The sequence below is a fragment of the Oncorhynchus nerka genome, linkage group LG15 (genome assembly GCF_034236695.1).
Source record: "Oncorhynchus nerka isolate Pitt River linkage group LG15, Oner_Uvic_2.0, whole genome shotgun sequence".
Lineage (NCBI taxonomy): Eukaryota > Metazoa > Chordata > Actinopteri > Salmoniformes > Salmonidae > Oncorhynchus > Oncorhynchus nerka.
This window is the reverse complement of record NC_088410.1, coordinates 81,332,630-81,350,388: the sequence shown is the minus strand read 5'-3', so window position 1 is coordinate 81,350,388 and position 17,759 is coordinate 81,332,630. Positions and strand designations below refer to the sequence as shown.

Here is a 17,759-nt window from a genome sequence, read left to right as displayed (position 1 = left end):
AACACAAGAAAATCATGTTTTTAATGTGTTCGATACCATTCCGTTCCAGCCATTACTATGAGCCCATCCTCCCCAATTAAGGTGCCACCAGCAGCTTGAGAATCACACATACAGTGATATTTATCGACATGGTTACACACAACCTTTGATTGTGGAAGCCTTGCATTGCCATGACATTCTGTAGACTGTTCCAAAGCTTAAGGCCTGGAACAGAGAGAACCAGGTGAAACTATGTGGGTTGTCCTGCATCTTACAATGTGTTTTTACTTGTATGTTATCAGTCCAGATGTTGTCCTCATGCTGTCAGGTGTTGCATTCTTCTGTCAGGTGGTCCACCATGACCCGTGTCGGGGCGGGGCTGGCTACTGGAACAGCCTGTTTAGGTTCAAACACCTTGCCACAGGCTCTTACTTGGCTGCTGAGGTGAGTCCCCTTACAGAGACAGTAGGCATATTACATGGTAGTCTACCAGCCAACCACTTGCAACGATCATTTGATTTATACCTGGGAGTATAATGCACACAATCATCTTGCAGTACTTCATTATGCGATCTGAAAGTCTTAACGACAGGGCTTGATTAAGTTTAAGTTGGATTGACTTTATAGTCATTTATAAGAGGACTATGTATTACCTCTTGCTTCCTCACATGTTGGAGTTAAGTATCCTGTTCTGGTTCTTGATCTATTTTCAGGTGAATCCTGACTATGTGGAAGAATGTCCTGAGCCCCGATCCTCAGTAAGTGAACCAGAGACAACTCTATATCTGTGTTTCATGTCTATGTTGTGTTTGCTGTCTTGCCCTACCTACTGCTGCTGATCTGTGGTGGATCTTGTTTCCTCTCCAGGTGGTGGATTTTGTTCCCTTTAACTTCCAGGTAACTGTGCCTGTCCTTGTGTTTCATCCTCTCAAATACTTCACTGATGAGTTGAGGGACTCTTTAACCATGTTTTAATAATCAACTCACCCTCTTGAAGAGAACTAACTTAGCTAAATTAGTGTCCCCCAATTCAGGCTACTGTTTGTGTGTAGTGTGTTTGAGTGGTTATTATGAAAACAATTCTCTATATGGGGTCGAAAGCTGAGGCCAAAACCTGTCCGTTTGTTCTGACCTCTGCTGCAAAGAAAATGTAAAGTAAAGACTAGTTCAGTGAGTGCAGGTTTTTCCTTTATTCAACATTCTCTATTACCATCTATCATTTGAAGCTATTGCTGTATATTCTAAAAGGAGAGTTTCTTTTTGTAACATTGGCAGTTGTGGTAGTTGTGGGAGAGCACCACAGCATATATCTGGATGATCTGTATATGGTACTAGAGCTCACATATAGATGGCAGTATAACACCATATTACTGTGGATGAAGTCATTATACAGTGTATATATGGAAGGAATATGCCAAAGAATATTATTTTCTGGGGTGGAATCCAGGGTCTGCTTTCCAGTGGCGATTTTAGCATGTAGATCTTGGTGGGGCAAAAAAAAATGAAAGTGGGATGCATGCCAGCAAAGCCACTAAACAACACAACACTAAACAATACATTAATTGCACTATAACGGTGACAAACGGTGCCCACAAACTGTTAGGGCCTACATAAAGCTGTTCAAACAGCAGTCCCAACACCTTACCGCTGCTACACCTGGCTATCAGCGGAGCCTTGTCTGGCAGCGAAACAGTTCATTCAGCCTCATTTACTGCCTTTATAAAAGCATAGCTTATTTGGCTGACTTGTTTAAATAAATGTGGTTTCTAATGACAATTGAGATGTACAAACTATGGCATAAGGGACGACAAGCGGATAAGAAGCAATCCGTAATTCGATTAAGCCATTAATGAGCTAGGACGGATAAAGGGTAAATAGACCACATTATTAGGGTGAGGCACAAAGGCTACTAACATCTTACTACACAACATACACATAGTATTACTTTCTTAGCTACAGTATATATATCCCACTGGCATATTACATAATTTATGCAGCAGTATACAATAAATGTTTGGACTCACCTTGTTGTGCTGTGCCCACTTGAACAGGAAGGGGGCAGGACGGTCCTTCGTGGGCAAATTTTGTCATCCAAAGTCTGACATTCTCTGGATTTATGGTGCTTTCAAAACAACTGGGAACTCTGAAAAAAACAAGGTAGAATCAAGATGATGTCATTGAGCTTGTGGTTGTAGCTCTAGAAAGAGTCCGAATTTACAGTTCTGAGTTGGATGACCGTTCAAAACGTATTTCCCCAGTCGGAGCTCATTCAATCCCGACTTCCCAGCTGTCTTGAACTCACTGAAGTCAAGTTTTCACAGTTCCGAGTTAACAGTTGTTTTGAGCGCGGCACAAATCATGCTTCATTGACAGCATGGCCAATGTTGAAAGTTTATTATTTTAAACTTGGAAAAGAGCCCCTTAATCCCAGATTTGGGACCACACAGCCACTGTCACTGATTCCTTCCAAACCACTCATTGTTGAATTTGCGATTTTCAACTTGTTGTGTAATGTCCAATGGCTGAAACACCTACATATTGGAGCTGCCTTACGCAATAAAACAAAAAAGAGACCATGTTTGTATGCGGCTTTATTAACTCAATAATATTTATATATATATTTTTTACATTGTTTGCAAACTGATATGTGATATGCTAGAAATGTTGGGCTCAAAACAGGTGGGGCTCTGCCCCTCTCCTCTCCCTGACCTGAATGATGGGTCGCCACTGCTGCTTTCCACGATTTGTTTCCATCACTGAATTTACAGCTTTCAAAAAATACTTACAGATGATAAAATATGATCATATGAGGCTAAGTACATCACGAATTGACTTAGCTTTTCGATCCGTAAACTTGACAGGATGAGTCAACCACACATTATCTCTTCTAAAAGTGGAAAATGTCTCTGAATTTGCATGACTTCAATCTCAATCTGATTGGTACTGATGAGTACAGCAAACGGAAAGATGTTTGGGTGGGTGTATTTGTCTTGGGGGAAGCTGGATGAAGTTTGGTCAATTATTCCCTATGATGATTTCTCTCTTCTTACTGTACTGTAAAGCTGCAAATTAGAAAATGTTTTTAACGACTGTGGTAATCCAAACAATGTTGCAATGCTTTATCATCTTAATGTGATCCACTGATATAGCATTGATTAAGCTATTGTTGCCATGCATAAGTCAGTCACATACAGTAATATCACTGTATTGAAATTATGAACTGAATTGCTGAGTCGGGATTTTAGTATGAAGCTCCATAAACTGACAGCGTCCTCTCCCTATTGTACCTGCAGTTGGACTCGGATCATGAAGCCCTGCGAGCGCGTCTGCGAACCCCTCAAGAGAGAGTCATGTACCAACTGGTGTCTGTCCCTGATGGCATGGACATCTCCTCTATCTTTGAGCTGGACCCAACCACCCTGAGAGGGGGTGACTCCCTGGTGCCCAGGTACATAGACAAATATCACTCCCCTCCACACATGCATTACATTCTATGATCTGCCTTTCGTCGCATCTTCAATCAACCTGGTCTAAATAGCATGGGTGTGATGCTTGATACAAATCTGTCTTGTCAGGGCAAGAGGTGGCCATGTGTGGGGCTCTGCTTCCTCCTGTAGCGTCCATGTTACAGACTGCTGCTGCTGACAGTCACGTTGTGTTGACTGGACGGGGGACCCACCATGACATATGAAACTGCTGTTGATGCGGCTGCTCTTCACACCTTTCCTCTCTGGCAGGGGCTCTGGGCTCAGTCCCTTCGTAGACAGGATTAGGGCATTTCATAGGCTTCAGATTTCTGAGCAGCGACAGAGGAGGGCCTTTGGGGGTGTCTAATCACACAGCCTAGTTAGTCTAAGAAACCCAGAAGCAGCATTTACAATTCAGAGATGATAATTTCAGGGCAATTTTAGGATAGCTAAAGGATGGCCGATTGTTTGCTCTTTGATCTGAATAGTGAGTTTGCAGGACAGCTGAACTCAGTGCAATTTTGTCTCTTTTGTTTTCAAAGTGATTCATATTTTTCTAATGAAAAAATATCTCACCGTCTACCACTGCGTGTGTGTGCACCTGTGTGTGTGCGCCTTTGTGTGCGTGTGTGTGTTGTAGGAGGTAGCACAGTTTGTTAACACTAGCTAATGATAGTCAGGAAAGTCCCGGTATGGTTTGAAGCAGGAAACCATGGTGATGGGGCAGACTGCAGCGCTACAGACTGGATCAGGATATCCAGAAGATGTTGCAACATGCCGTGATTTAGTCATATCTTCCAGCTGAAAAGAGAAGCCAGATGTTGCATAACCATCCATCCACCCACACACCATAAACAAACCATCATCTGGAAGGCATATTTTCCCATGAAGTAATTTGATCTTGCCAACTACAGGAATAGTCAGGTCCTGTCCATAGTACTGCATATACTTCTATATTCACATCTGGTGTGTTCCTTCCTTTTCACCTCCTGACTGCATCATGTGTTGGCTAAAATAACAATAGTGTGGTTGTTTCTGTCACCAGCGCCACATAAGACAAGGTGTGTGCCCCCTCCCCCTGTAGTGTCAGTCGGCATTGTGTCATGTTGTGAGGTGCCTGCCTGCTGGCTACCATTGGCAGCACCCTCGCCCTCTGGTCCCCCTCCCTACCTGAAATAACCCATATTTGCCAGGACAAAGGCAGCCAAGCTGGGCTTTAGGTGCCAGTCATTAAGATTGAGTGTGGTAGAAGTAAGCCTGTTATCCTAACAGGCCATTATGCAACCTGGCCAAGAATACAGCCAGAGAAGGTGGACACACATATAGAGCCCAACCGGTATATTGTTTCACCGAAATACAGGGCCTTCAGAAAGTATTCATACCCCTTGACTTATTCCACATTTTGTTGTGTTACAGCCTGAATTCAAAATGGATTAAATTATGTATTTTTCCCACCCATCTACACACAATACCCCATAATGACAAAGTGAAAACATGTTTTTAGAGAACTTTGCAAATGTATTTAAAATTAAATAACACATTTACATAAGTATTCACACCTCTTTGTAGAAGCTCCTTTGGCAGTGATTACAGAGCTTTCCAACACCTGGATTGTGCAACATTTACCCATAATTATTTTCAAAATTCTTCAAGCTCTGTCAAGTTGGTTGTTGATCATTGCTAGACAACCATCTTCAGGCCTTGCCATAGATTTTCAAGTAGATTTAAGTCAAAAATGTAATTTGGCCACTCAGCAACATTCACTCTCTTCTTGGTAAGCAACTCCAGCGTAGATTTGGCCTTGTGTTTTAGGTTATTGTCCTGCTTAAAGGTGAATTCCTCTCCAAGTGACTGGTGGAAAGCAGACTGAACCATGTTTTCCTAAAGGATTTGTCCTGTGCTTAGCTCCATTCCATTTATTTTGTTACCCTGAAAAACTCTCCAGTCCTTAACAGTTACAAGCATACCCATAACATGATGCAGCCACCGCTATGCTTGAAAATATGTAGAGTGGTACTCGGTAATGTATTGGATTTAGCCAAAACATAACACTTTGTATTCAGGACAAAAAATGTATTGCTTGCCAAATGTTTTGCAGTATTTCTTTAGTGCCTTGTTGCAAACAGTATGCATGTTTAAGAATGTTTTTAATCTATAAAGGCATCTTTCTTTTCACTATGTCATTTACAGGTGAAGTCGGAAGTTTACAAACACTTAGGTTGGAGTCATTAAATCTCGTTTTTCAACCACTCCACAAATGTCTTGTTAACAAACTATAGTTTTGGCAAGTCGATTAGGACATCTACTTTGTGCGTAACACAAGTAGTTTTCCAAACAATTGTTTACTGACAGATAATTTCACTTATAATTCACTGTATCACAATTCCAGTGGGTCAGAAGTTTACATTCACTAAGTTGACTGTGCCTTTAAACAGCTTGGAAAATTACAGAAAATTATGTCATGGCTTTAGAAGCTTTTGATAGGCTAATTGACATCATTTGAGTCAATTGCATGTGTACCTGTGGATGTATTTCTAGGTCTACCTTCAAACTCAGTGTCTCTTTGCTTGACATCATGGGAAAATCAAAAGAAATAATCCAAGAAAAATAATTGTAGACCTCCACAAGTCTGGTTCATCCTTGGGAGCAATTTCCAAACGCCTGAAGGTACCACGTTCATCTGTACAAACAATACTATGCAAGTATAAACACCATGGGACCACACAGCCGTCATGCTGCTCAAGTAGTAGACGCATTCTGTCACCTAGAGATGAACTCACTTTGGTGAGAAAGGTGCTAATCAATCCCAGAACAACAGCAAAGGTGAAGATGTTGGAGGAAACAGGCACAAAAGTATCTATATCCACAAAAGTATCTATATCCACAGTAAAACGAGTCCTATATCGACATAACCTGAATGGCCGCTCAGCAAGCAAGGAAGAAGCCACTGCTCCAAAACCGTCATAAAGAAGCCAGACTACGGTTTGCAACTACACATGGTGACAAAGATCGTATTTTTTGGAGAAATGTCCTCTGGTCTGATGACACAAAAATAGATTTGTTCGGCCATAATGACCATCGTTATTTTTGGAGGAAAATGCTTGCAAGCCGAAGAACACCAACCCAACCATGAAGCACGGGGGTGGCAGCATCATGTTGTGGGGTTGCTTTGCTGCAGGAGGGAATGGAGCACTTTACAAAAATAGATGGCATTGTGAGGAAGGATTATGTGGATATATTGAAGCAACATCTCAAGACATCAGTCAAGTTAAAGCTTGGTCGCAAATGGGCCTTCCAAATGGACAATGACCCCCAAGCATAATTCCAAAGTTGTGGAAAAATGGCTTAAGGACAACAAAGTCAAGGTATTGGAGTGGCCATCACAACGCCCTGACCTCAATCCTATAGAAAATTTGTGAGCAGAACTGAAAAAGCGTGTGCGAGCAAGGAGGCCTACAAACCTGACTCAGTTACACCAGCACTGTCAGGAGGAAGGGGCCAAAATTCACCCAACTTATTGTGGGAAGCTTGTGGAAGGCTACCCGACACATTTGACCCAAGTTAAACCATTTAAAGGCAATGCTACCAAATACTAATTGAGTGTATGTAAACTTCTGACCCACCGGGAATGTGATGAAAGAAATAAAAGTTGAAATAAGTACTTTTCTCTACCATTATTCTGACATTTCACATTCTTAAAATAAAGTGGTAATCCTATCTATCTACCTAAAACAGGGAATTATTAGTAGGATTAAATGTCAGGAATTGTGAAAAACTGAGATTAAATGTATTTGTATGTAAACTTCTGACTTCAATTGTACGTTAGTATTGTAGAGTAACTACAATGTTGTTGATCCCCTCTCAGATTTCTCCTTTCACAGCCATTAAACTCTGTTAAAGTCACCATTGACCTCATGGTGAAATCCCTGAGCTGTTTCCTTCCTCTCCGGCAACTGAGTTAGGAAAGGCACCTTTATCTTTGTGTTGAATCTGTGTTTTGATATTCACTGCTCGACTGAGGGACCTTACAGATAATTTTTTGTGTGGTATAGCTGAGGTAGTCATACAAAAAATTTTTTTTTACTTCTTGCGTCGAGCCATCCCGGATCCGGTATCGTGACTACAGCCTCAAGCTCATTACCATAACGCAACGTTAACTATTCATGAAAATCGCAAATGAAATTAAATGAATCTATTTGCTCTCAAGCTTAGCCTTTTGTTAACAACACTGTCAAGCAGCTAGCGTAGCATTTAGCGTAGCATTTAGCGTTAGCATTTAGCAGGCAACATTTTCACAAAAACCAGAAAAGCATTCAAATAAAATCATTTACCTTTGAAGAACTTCGGATGTTTTCAATGAGGAGACTCTCAGATAGGAAATGTTCCGTTTTTCCTGAAAGATTATTTGTTTAGGACAAATCGCTCCGTTTTCTGCGTCACGTTTAGCTACGAAAAAAACCTGTATCCAGGATTGTGTAAATCTATCCGCAAGCTCATTAGCATAACACAACTTTAACTATTCATGAAAATCGCAAATGAAATGAAATTAATCTATTTGCTCTCAAGCTTAGCCTTTTGTTAACAACACTGTCATCTCAGATTTTCAAAATATGCTTTTGAACCATAGCTAAACAAGCATTTGTGTAACAGTATTGATAGCCTAGCATAGGATTATGCCTGTCTTTCAGCATGCAACATTTTCACAAAAACCAGAAAAGGATGCAAATAAAATCATTTACCTTTGAAGAACTTCAGATGTTTTCAATGAGGAGACTCTCAGTTAGATAGCAAATGTTCCGTTTTTACAAAAAATATTATTTGTGTCGACTAATCGTTCCGTTTTGTTCATCACGTTTGGGTAAGAAAAAAAAAAAAGAAAAAAAATATTAAGTCATTAAAACGCGAACTTTTTTCCAAATTAACTCCATAATATCGACAGAAACATGGCAAACCGATGTTTAGAATCAATCCTCAAGGTGTTTTTCACATATCTATCGACGATAAAATCCTTCGTGGCAGTTGACTTTCTCTTCTGAAGAAATGGAACGCGCATGGACCTACAGATTACGCAATAATTTCGTCACAGGACACCGGGCGGGACACCAGGTAAATGTAGTCTCTTATGGTCAATCTTCCAATAATATGCCTACAAACACGTCACAATGCTGCAGACACCTTGGAGAAACGACACAAAGGGCAGGCTCATTCCTGGCGCATTGACAGCCATATAAGGAGACATTGGAACACAGCGCCTTCAGAATCTGGGGCATTTCCAGTATGAAACTTCATATTGGTTTCGCCTGTAGCATTAGTTCTGGGGCACTCACAGATAATATCTTTGCAGTTTTGGAAACGTCAGAGTTTTGTCTTTCCAAGGCTGTCAATTCCATGCATAGTCGAGCATCTTTTCGTGACAAAATATTGCGCTTAAAACGGGCACGTATTTTTATCCAATAATGACATAGCGCCCCCATAGGTTGAAGAGGTTAAGCACTATTATTGCACACAGAGTAAGTCCATGCAACTTATTATGTGACTTGTTTTGCAAATTTTCACATAACAAAAGGGTTGAATACTTATTGACTCAAGACATTTCAGCTTTATTTTATTTTACTTCTTATAACATAAGTCCACTTTGACATTATGGGGCAGTGGGCCAGTGACAAAACAATCTAAATATAATCAATATTAAATTCAAGGTGTAACACTACGAATTGTGGAAAAAGTCAAGGGGTGTGAATATTTTCTGAAGGCTCTTTAATCGAACGATATTGGTCTTTTTCCGTTTAATTAGTCATATGTACAGAATACACATTGTATACACTGTCCAAAGAATTGCTTACTTGCCACAACAACAATAAGAAACAACAATAGGAAATAAGAAAAGATAAGAAAACAAACAAACAAGTTAAATGGCTCAGTAGAACAGAATAAACATTTTAGCATGAGCATAATAGAGGACGATACAATATTTATACATTTTTGTGCAGTATTTTGTAATAATAACAGTCTGGTAGCAGCAGTTGTGATGTGTGTGTGTGTGTAGCATTAATGTCTATTTGTGTGTGGGTGTTTATGTGAGTTAGTGCATATGTGCTAAGGTGTGGAGAGTCAGTCCAAGTGCTCAGTCCAGTTTAAGTGTTCAGCAGTCTGATGGAGGCTGTTGGAATCAGGAAAACCTCCCACAGACCTAGCCTCAGTCCAAATCGGGCATTGTGCTTCAGGGAAGGGAACATAGCTGTGAAGTAGCACAAAGCCATGAAGGAGTGACTGCTCAACTGCAGTTTTTTCCCGTTAAAACCCAGGAGTTATTATTTGTCATGTTGTGTTTCTACTGTTGTGTGAGGATCTGTTTTTGGGTGTGTGTGTTCATGCGTGTTCAATCATGTGGTGTTCCTAGGTGTGGATTGATGCTGGCCCTCAGATCATCTTCTCCTATGCCATTGGCACCTACTATGCTGCAGCGGCCTCAGGAAAAAAAGCAAAGACATTAGTTTCTTCTCCATTTCATCAAATTGTGAAATAATCCATGTCTGTTGTGAATATAGGTGATTATGATTCTTGGCATCATAACAATGACAGTCAAAGGAGTTGGACTGCAAGTTCCAACACAATCACCTATATTTACAATAGCCCTATTTTCCTGCCATTTTTTGTCTAGACGGCATAGTTGTGCAAGAAAGCAACGCTCGGTACCCTTAGTGTTGGTACACAAAAAAGTGTTTGAATTTTGAAAATGGATGCTCATAGAGTCGTGGCCAAAAGTTTTGAGAATGACACAAATATTAATTTCCACAAAATTTGCTGCTTCAGTGTCTTTAGATATTTTTTGTCAGATGTTAGTATGGAATACTGAAGTATAATTACAAGCATTTCATTCGTGTCAAAGGCTTTTACTGACAATTACATGAAGTTGATGCAAAGAATCAGTATTTGCAGTGTTGACCCTTATTTTTCAAGACCTCTGCAATCAGTCCTGGAATGCTGTCAATTAACTTCTGGGCCACATCCTGACTGATGGCAGCCCGTTCTTGCATAATCAATGCTTGGAGTTTGTCAGAATTTGTGGCTTTTTGATTGTCCACCAGCCTCTTGAGGATTGACCACAAGTTCTCAATGGGATTAAGGTCTGGGGAGTTTCCTGGCCATGGACCCAAAATATTTATGTTTTGTTCCCCGAGCCACTTATCACTTTTGCCTTATGGCAAGGTGCTCCATCATGCTGGAAAAGGCATTGTTCGTCACCAAACTGTTCCTGGATGGTTGGGAGAAGTTGCTCTTGGAGGATGTGTTGGTACCATTCTTTATTCTTGGTTGTGTTCTTAGGCAAAATTGTGAGTGATCCCACTCCCTTGGCTGAGAAGCAACCCCCCACATGAATGGTCTCAGGATGCTTTACTGTTGGCATGACACAGGACTGATGGTAGCGCTCACCTTGTCTCTCCGGACAAGCTTTTTCCGGATGCCCCAAACAATCGGAAAGGGGATTCATCAGAGAAAATTACTTTACCCCAGTCCTCAGCAGTCCAATCCCTGTACCTTTTGCAGAATATCAGTCTGTCCCTGATGCTTTTCCTGGAGAGAAGTGGCTTCTTTGTTGCACTTCTTGACACCAGGCCATCCTCTAAAAGTATTCGCCTCACTGTGCGTGCAGATGCACTTACACCTGCCTGTTGCCATTCCTGAGCAAGCTCTGTACTGGTGGTGCCCCGATCCCGCAGCTGAATCAATTTTAGGAGAGGGTCCTGGTGCTTGCTGGACTTTCTTGGGCACTCTGAAGCTTTCTTTAGAAAAATTGAACCGCTCTCCTTGAAGTTCTTGATGATCCGATAACTGATTGATTTAGGTGCAATCTTACTGGCAGCAATATCCTTGCCTGTGAAGCCTTTTTTGTGCAAAGCGATGATGATGGCACGTATTTCCTTGCAGGTAAGCATGGTTGACAGAGGAAGAACAAAGATTCCAAGCACCACCCTCCTTTTGAAGCTTCCAGTCTGTTATTCGAACTCAATCAGCATGACAGAGTGATCTCCAGCATTGCCCTCGTCAACACCCACACCTGTGTTAATGAGAGAATCACTGACATGATGTCAGATGGTCCTTTTATGGCAGGGCTGAAATGCAGTGGAAATGTTTTTGGGGGATTCAGTTCATTTGCATGGCAAAGAGGGACTTTGCAATTAATTGCAATTCATCTGATCACTCTTCATAACATTCTGGAGTATATGCAAATTGCCATCATACAAACTGAGGCAGCAGACTTTGAGAAAATTAATATTTGTGTCATTCTCAAAACTTTTTGCCATGACTGTACACTTGTTTGAGGACGTTACAGAATGCCATCACACCCACCAATGGTGAGAGCCCGCTGTAGCTGTTATTACCATCATCTATGCCTAAGTAGGTTTTGGGTGATTTAAACAACACATTGAGACACACACAAACACACGCTCAAAGAGCAAGCATCCTGCGAGGGAGAGGAATAACTCACGTTAGAGCAATGACAGTGTTGTTGTTATTGTAGAGGTTACTACTAGGGGGGGATACTACTGACTCGGCCATCTATGACCATGCAGAGTGACCATGCAGACAATGCACTCTGTTATAGATTGCTGAGCTTGAATCAGGAGCAGAGCATGAGTAATCAATAACATTTTATTTTATTATATTAGGATCCCCATTAGCTGATGCCATGACGCCAGCTCCTCTTCCTGGGGTGACATGAGTTATTGAGCATCCTGTCCCGTCCTCACAGGGCTTGGTTTACATAACTTGGATGGGCAAATGTGGTTGTCCTGTTAACAGAGCATAGCAACGATGGCAGTAATTCTGTAGCTGGAAGGTGTGATAACAGGGTAAACCCAGCGGGTATTCCCCAGTATTACCACACACTTCTATGAATGTTTAAGCAACGCTCACTTTTCAAAGCTACTGTAAGGTTGACACCTAAGGAATTACAATCCACAGACATTATTTTGAATATACAAGACCTACTATAGTGTTTTTTTTTTATATTGTTGCTGTCCTCTGAGTTGCTCTGTCTTGATCCCTCAGGAACTCTTTCGTGAGGCTCAGGCACCTCTGCACCAACACATGGGTCCACAGCACCAACAACCCAATTGACAAGGAGGAGGAGAAGCCTGTCATGTTACGGGTGAGTGGCTGGGAAGTATAATAGTGTGTGACCGTTGGTCGGACTTGAAAATCTATTTATTGAAAGTATGTTTTACATGTCCCTATTTAGATTGGTACATCAGCGGTTAAAGAAGACAAAGAGGCCTTTGCCATAGTGCCTGTCCCCCCAGCAGAAGTCAGAGACTTAGACTTGGCCAACGATGCCAGTAAAGTGTTAGCATCCATCGCTGGCAAGCTGGAGAGGGGCACTATAACCCAGAATGAGAGGAGGTAAAGTGTGTCCCTACCGCACCTCCTTTGATCTACTGTATTACTTTATCGTACATACACTACCGTTCAAAGGTTTGTGGTCACTTAGAAATGTCCTTGTTTTTGAAAGAAAAGAAAAAAGAATTGTCCATTAAAATAACATAAAATTGATCAGAAATACAGTGGGGACTGTTGTCCTGATTAAAGAAGCAATAAAACTGGCCTTCTTTAGGCTAGTTGAGTATCTGGAGTATCAGCATTTGTGCTCCTGAAACAAAGTACTTTCCTCTACTTTCCTCAGAAACTCATCAGTCTATTCTTGTTCTGAGAAATGAAGGCTATTCCATGCGTGAAATTGCCAAGAAACTGAATATCTCGTACAATGCTGTGTACTACTCCCTTCACAGAACAGCACAATCTGTCCCTAACCAGAATAGAAAGAGGAGTGGGAGGCCCCGGTGCACAACTGAGCAAGTACATTAGAGTGTCTCGTTTGAGAAACAGAATACTCACAAGCCCTCAACTGGCAGCTTCATGAAATAGTACCAGCAAAACACCAGTCTCAACTTCAACAGTGAAGAGGCGACTCCAGGATGCTGGCCTTCTAGGCAGAGTTGCAAAGAAAAAGTCATATCTCAGACTGGCCAATAAAAAGAGAAGATTAAGATGGGCAAAGGAACACAGACACTGACAGAGGAACTCTGCCTAGAATGCCAGCATTAGTTTTCAGTTTTCAGCTGTGCTAACATAATTGCAAAAGGGTTTTCTAATGATCAATTAGCCTTTTAGAATGATAAACTTGGATTAGCTAACACAACGTGCCATTGGAACACAGGAGTGATGGTTGCTGATAATGGGCCTCTGTACACCTGTGTAGATATTCCATTAAAGATACAACATTAACAATGTCTACACTGTATTTCTGATCAATTTGATGTTCTTTTAATGGACAAAAGTTTTGCTTTTCTTTCAAAAACAAGGACATTTCTAAGTGACGCCAAACCTTTGAACAGTAGTATATCTGGTAGGTTGAAAGTATTTTTAGAAGGCTGCTGTTCGACTTTTGACATTTGGTAGAACTATTATTTTTCATGCTGAGATTGTCATCATTTAACACCTACACCAGGTAGTAGTTTTTCTTTAACACCTACACCATAGTTTTTCTCCTTTAGCTGTTGTTCCTAGCTCATCTCTCTGGAGAGGCTGGCTGTAGGAGTTGGTGTTATCTGGTACCTTGGTAGAACCAATCGCCTCCCTGGCCCTGTCACTTTGGTCTCTAGGTTTGTCACTAAGCTTCTAGAGGACCTGGTCTTCTTCGTGTGTGACATCCCCAACACTGGCCAGGATGTGCTGGAGATCATGGTCAACAAGCCCAATCGAGAGAGACAGAAACTCATGAGGGAGCAAAACATTCTTAAACAGGTACACCTCATCGTACAATACAGCGGTAGTATCATCTACATTGGGCTTGGTTGAGTTGACCTCTCTGCATTGTCAGTTTAAGCATCACAATTAAAAATTACACATGGAATCCATATCCCTCTTTAGATTTTCAAACTTCTCCAAGCCCCGTTCACGGACAGCGGGGATGGTCCCATGCTGCGATTGGAAGAGCTCGGTGACCAGCGCCACGCCCCCTTCAGGCATATCTGCAGGCTCTGCTACAGGGTATTACGGCACTCCCAACAAGACTACAGGAAGAACCAGGTTGGTGTGCATAAATTATTGATTGATTGATGTTGTATCAGACGCAGAGATGCAGAATTAATTTTGTTAAAAGGCTAAGTTTACTTGACCTGTTAGTTGTACGTTAGAATGGTGCTGACCCTCACTGACTCCCCCTCTACAGGAGTACATAGCCAAGCAGTTCCGCTTCATGCAGAAACAGATAGGCTACGATGTTCTGGCTGAGGACACGATAACAGCCCTGCTCCACAACAACCGCAAGCTCCTTGAGAAACACATCACAGCTGCTGAGATTGACACCTTCGTCACCTTGGTCAGGAAGAACCGGGAGCCCAGGTGAGACCAAGAGGAGGGGCAATAGGATGGGGGCATGCCATGAGCCTGATTCAGAAGGTTGTTTGTGGGCAGTTTGGGTGGAGCTTTTTTTGTACAGCACCAGCCAGGGAATGTAGTAGATGTAGATTTATTCAAATGTATGCATGAGGATATCAGAGGAAGGGACTGTGTGGGATCATGGCACTGGAGGTAATTGCTGTCATTACTGCTGTCAAGCTCCAGTCATGCCTTATGCTACTGGTGATATGAGAAACATGCTGGTCCAATGGCCTGGATGAAGAGGGCTTTTACTGGAGTCTTATGGAGCTGGTAGGGGAACTGGGACAGAGTCAGAATAAGCCTACTCTGGGAGCCTGTAGTGTAGCCACTGGCAGTTGGGCCTGTACATTGACAATCATTCCCTTTCTCTTCGTCTCTTATCTTCAGGTTTCTGGACTACCTGTCTGACCTGTGTGTGTCCATGAACAAGTCCATCCCAGTGACTCAGGAGCTAATCTGTAACGCCGTGCTGGACCCTTCCAACGCAGACATCCTCATCGAGACTAAGTATACCCCCCTAGATATGATGATTTTGTTTTACCCTAGCATTGAAAACATGAGCGTGGGTGTGTGCATGTGTTTGAACATTGATCTGATGCTTTCTAATTAGACTGGCTCAATTGCTGTTATTAGTAATGCTGTCGATTTATGGAAACAAAACACAGATGTGTTGTTTCAGTATTCATTATTTTTTGCAGTTTCTTTATTGACTGTCTGTTTTATTTGCCGCCGACCAGGCTAGTGCTGTCGCGCTTTGAGATTGAGGCTGTAACAATTGGGGAGGCTCCCGTGGAAACGGAGGAGGACGAAGAAGAGGTGTGGCTCTTCTGGAGGGACAACCTCAAGGAGATAAGGAGCAAGAGTGTCAGAGAGCTGGCCCAGGACGCCAAGGAGGGCCAGAAGGAGGACCAGGAGGTGGTCAGCTATTACAGGTCAGGGATCAGGGCCTTACAGGGTTCACAATGAGTTTTGGTTGGATAGTTTAGTGTTATGACAGTATGTAGAAGCATATGCACCAGTAATTTGATTGTCTATGTGTAGGCCTGCTTTCAGACTAGGGCCCTGACCAGATGTTAAAGTATGTTCCTCTCCGTCCTGCAGGTACCAGCTGAACCTGTTTGCGCGGATGTGTCTGGACCGTCAGTACCTGGCCATCAATAAGATCTCTGGCCAGCTGGACGTGGACCTGATCCTGCGCTGCATGTCTGACGAGGACCTGCCCTACGACCTGCGCGCCTCCTTCTGCCGCATGATGCTGCACATGCACGTGGACCGCGACCCCCAGGAACAGGTCACCCCCGTCAAGTACGCCCGCCTGTGGTCTGAGATTCCCTCCAAGATCGCCATCGGCGAGTGAGTGGGGTTTATGAACGTGTTATTAGAGTCCTTTCAGAGATATTCTACATTACCTGAGCTCATCTACAGGCTACCCTTTACACAAGAATATTCTCTCCCTTTCTAAGCTACGACAATGATGGGACAACCAGAGATGAGATCAAGGAGAGGTTCTGCCTGACCATGGAGTTTGTGGAGAACTACCTGATGTCTGTGGTGTCTCAGAACATCCCCTTCGACGACAGAGAGAAAAACAAGCTCACCTTCGAGGTAGGTTTCCCTGGAAACAGCATGATGTCAACCAGACAACTTTACTTTGAGGTAGGAATGCATAATGTATATGTGGAGAATTTACTCCCCTCCTTTTTCTCTCTTATCTATGAAGGTAGTTAACCTGGCAAGGAACCTCATTTACTTTGGCTTCTACAACTTCAGTGACCTGCTGCGACTGACTAAGATCTTATTGAACATCCTGGACTGTGTTCATGTCAGCACCATATACCCCGTCACCAAGCTGGAGAAGGGAGAGGAAAAACAAGGTGAACAGCACACTGCTGCCTGTCTGTTACCCTTCTGCCAATTGGTATTGGATGTTACTGATGTACTGTAATTGAGGCACACTATCTCTCTCTCACTCTTTCTCAATACACCTCCCTTCTATGATGAATCATGGTGGAGTTGATAAGGTTTGGTTAATGTGTTGTCTTTGAGTAAGTGCCCCATTTCAATTCTGAGGTGTGTGTGTGTGTGTGTCCACAGGCAGTAATGTGATGAAGTCTATCCACGGGGTGGGGGAGCTTATGACCCAGGTGGTCCTCAGAGGTGGGGGTTTCCTACCCGTCACCCCCACCCACCAGCCGGAGGAGGGCGTGGTCAAGACCCAGACGGAGCCGGAGAGGGAGGACATCATGGTGATGGACACTAAGCTCAAGATCATCGAGATCCTCCAGGTAACTCCTGCCCTTTTCATCTGGCTTTTCATGTAGATTGTCTGATATTTGTATCCAATTATCATGGCTTTGATTTCCCATAGTATCAAATAAAATCGTATACAAAATCTACAACATATTTTTCTCTGTATGATTATTCTTAGTGGGGAGCTCGAAAGCCTAAATTGTGCGTTCTGTTTCTGTCCACTAGTTCATTCTGAATGTGCGGCTGGACTACAGGATCTCCTGCCTACTCTGTATCTTCAAGCGGGAGTTTGATGAGAGTAACCCTCAGGGTGATGGCGCACCATCTAGTGCTAGTCAGGATGGAAATAATATGACAGGTCAGCATACTGACAGCCAGAGCCGTGTCCTTTGTTGTTACTGCTTTTACCCTCAAGCTACTGACCCTACAGACATACCAGATGTTTATTTTCAGAATGATTAAATTAATGTATGGTGTTGATGGTTTCTGAAGGGAAGTATGGCCTTCAAAGGGCTTCACAATAATGTAAATGCTTCATTTTTTTTAGGGGCTCTAGATTTTGAGAACATTGAGGAGCAGGCAGAGGCGATCTTTGGAGGAAGGTAAACCCTCTCATTT

General features: G+C 42.5%; 1 pseudogene; it reads left to right on the top strand.

Moving 5' to 3' along the window:
- LOC115143394 (inositol 1,4,5-trisphosphate receptor type 1-like) overlaps nucleotides 1-17,759 on the top strand; it is a 151,866-nt pseudogene that overhangs the window by 34,532 nt on the left and 99,575 nt on the right.